The sequence below is a fragment of the Amblyomma americanum genome, chromosome 6, assembly GCF_052857255.1.
Source record: "Amblyomma americanum isolate KBUSLIRL-KWMA chromosome 6, ASM5285725v1, whole genome shotgun sequence".
In the NCBI taxonomy this organism is placed as follows: domain Eukaryota; kingdom Metazoa; phylum Arthropoda; class Arachnida; order Ixodida; family Ixodidae; genus Amblyomma; species Amblyomma americanum.
This window is the reverse complement of record NC_135502.1, coordinates 158747065-158749510: the sequence shown is the minus strand read 5'-3', so window position 1 is coordinate 158749510 and position 2446 is coordinate 158747065. Positions and strand designations below refer to the sequence as shown.

General features: G+C 44.9%; 1 non-coding gene across 1 annotated transcript; it reads right to left on the bottom strand.

Annotated features, from left to right (window-relative positions):
• Window positions 1-1587: 1587 nt before the first annotated feature.
• On the bottom strand, window positions 1588-1659 carry TRNAS-ACU (transfer RNA serine (anticodon ACU)). The gene has a single exon. It is a non-coding gene; the product is annotated as a tRNA-Ser (tRNA).
• Window positions 1660-2446: the final 787 nt, after the last annotated feature.

The following is a 2446-nucleotide window of genomic DNA, read 5'->3' as shown; positions in this document are numbered from 1 at the left end:
CAATAACAACTAGAAAAAGAAAAGACTAACCATGCAGCTGCAATTACTGTCAAACCTTCTTATACAGTATTTAAGTGCCAAAGAAATGTAACCAGTTTATGCTGAAGAAAAGGCCGGGGTGCATTTAATGACGAGAATGCAAGCCAGCACTTACCACTTTGCAGAAACAAACGCATAACCAATGAGCTTTGATTGTATCATGGCATTTTTGCCGACATCTTTCTGCGAGGCGTCTAACTTCTGAACATATACAAGTGAAAAGATTTTAGCAAATATGAAAGCTTGCAGAGACTCGGTCATTCTTAAGGCAATGAGACCAAACTTGCACTGGTTCCGCTCCATCATCATCATTGCTGTCATCTTTCATAGCTGTGACCGCTGTAGCAGTTGCATCGTCGTTTGTCGTGGCTACATCATCGCTGTGCAAAATTTCTTGAAAGCTCTTCGCATCGCCATCATCACCGCACACTGAAAATCATTCAATAACTGCCGCAGGAAGGCGCTTCGTGACCCTGCACGTCACTGGTATCCCGGCAAAGTCAGCTTTTTAGAAGCAGTTTATGGCGTTACAGAAGTCAACCTTTGCTCATTCCTCGCAGGAAATCGGGACTTGCAGGGACAGCAGTACAATGGCAACAGTGATGGCAGATGATAAAAACCATGTTAGCATTGCACATTTTTCAGTGCAGTACACTGTCCTCGGTATACAATGGGCGGTATATATTGCTAAAGTAAATTAACTGCTTTTGTTGGTAGCAATCAGCGTTTGTGTTCGTCCATTTTCAGGCGGCACTGCCGTAGTTCCTTTTAAGGTTTTCAATACTTATTAACTCTCTCGTTACCCTGCCACCATGCTCCGGTGATCGATGCATAGTGGTGTGAAAACGAACTAGGAATTGCTGTGTGGGCAGGGAAGAATTCCTGGATGAACAGCGACCTCGTCACTGACTGGATAAGTGCAGTGTATGAGAAGACACCAGATGCTGACACCAGGTCGATGCTAATGATGGACTTGTCAGAGATACTGCACAGACGCGGTGAATGCTTGCCATATGGAGAGGAGCTTGGACCTCGCAAATATTGCTGTACTCGATCTCAGTAGTTCCCTGTAGCATTACCAAGGCTACAACGCATGTAGAGATCATGTTCTTGTGCTACAGAATATAGTAGCAGTACAAAAGTCATCTCCTTGATTGCAAAATTGCAGTATGGAAAGATAGAGGTGATAGTGGCGCTTTCGTGAGCTTTCATACGCATCAAGAAAACCAAATGCTATGTAGTTTGATCAAAATTTGTTAAAGATTATTTTTTTGAATAACCTGGTTCCATCCGTATAATTGGTTTTTTATATAATTGGTTTTTTTTTTTGGTGGAAAGGAAATGGCGCAGTATCTGTCTCATATATCGTTGGACACCTGAACCGCGCCGTAAGGGAAGGGATAAAGGAGGGAGTGAAAGAAGAAAGAGAGAAATAGGTGCCGTAGTGGAGGGCTCCGGAATAATTTCGACCACCTGGGGATCTTTAACGTGCACTGACATCGCACAGCACACGGGCGCCTTAGCGTTTTTCCTCCATAAAAACGCAGCCGCCGCGGTCGGGTTCGAACCCGGGAACTCCGGATCAGTAGTCGAGCGCTCTAACCACTGAGCCACCGCGGCGGGTCCATCCGTATTTCTCAATAAGGAAATCAACACATATACATTGTGTAGTATATAATTCAGACTACCGTTTAAAAATTATGAAACATTTTAGTGCTCATTTTCAAATATTTAACAAGACATAACTGGACCGCAGGAGTCTGCAGGAGGGTATAACAAAAAAATGTACTCCATCTCTTGGAAACGCGGTGTCCGCTGCATGACCTGTACCTTACAGAAGCGAAGTGTTTTGATAGCGGAAAGAGGAAAAACAAATGGCCGCGAACGCTCTTGCAGTGATTCATAAGGAGTGCGGCAAGTCACTCAGCACGATTTCTATAGTTAGGATGACAGCTCTCACGAACATCACTGCGTGCTTGCTGTAGCCAAAGGGCTTCGGAGCATGCAAAAAGTGGCCAGGTTGCCTTGCCGAAGGAATGCCTGTGTGGTGACAAGGGACACGACAGGATGAAGAAGAGCGATGACTTCGATCTCAATGTGGTGCGCTGAGCCGACCACAGTTCTTTCCGCATAAATGAGATGGCCAACACCGCGAAATCGATTCGCCACTTCAAGCAGGACACCAGGGTGCCGTCCGTGTCGACAGCAATTATGCATCGAATGGCGAGGAAAACTGAATTTAAATTTAAGACATGGTCGTGCAATGCGATGTAAACTCATATTGTGCAATGAACTGCAAATACCTGCACCAAATCAAAGAAATTTAACGGCAAGAAAGACACTTTTTCACACGGTACACCATGTGTGGGCAGTCGAAAACATCAATAACTTGCGCGACGCAATACGC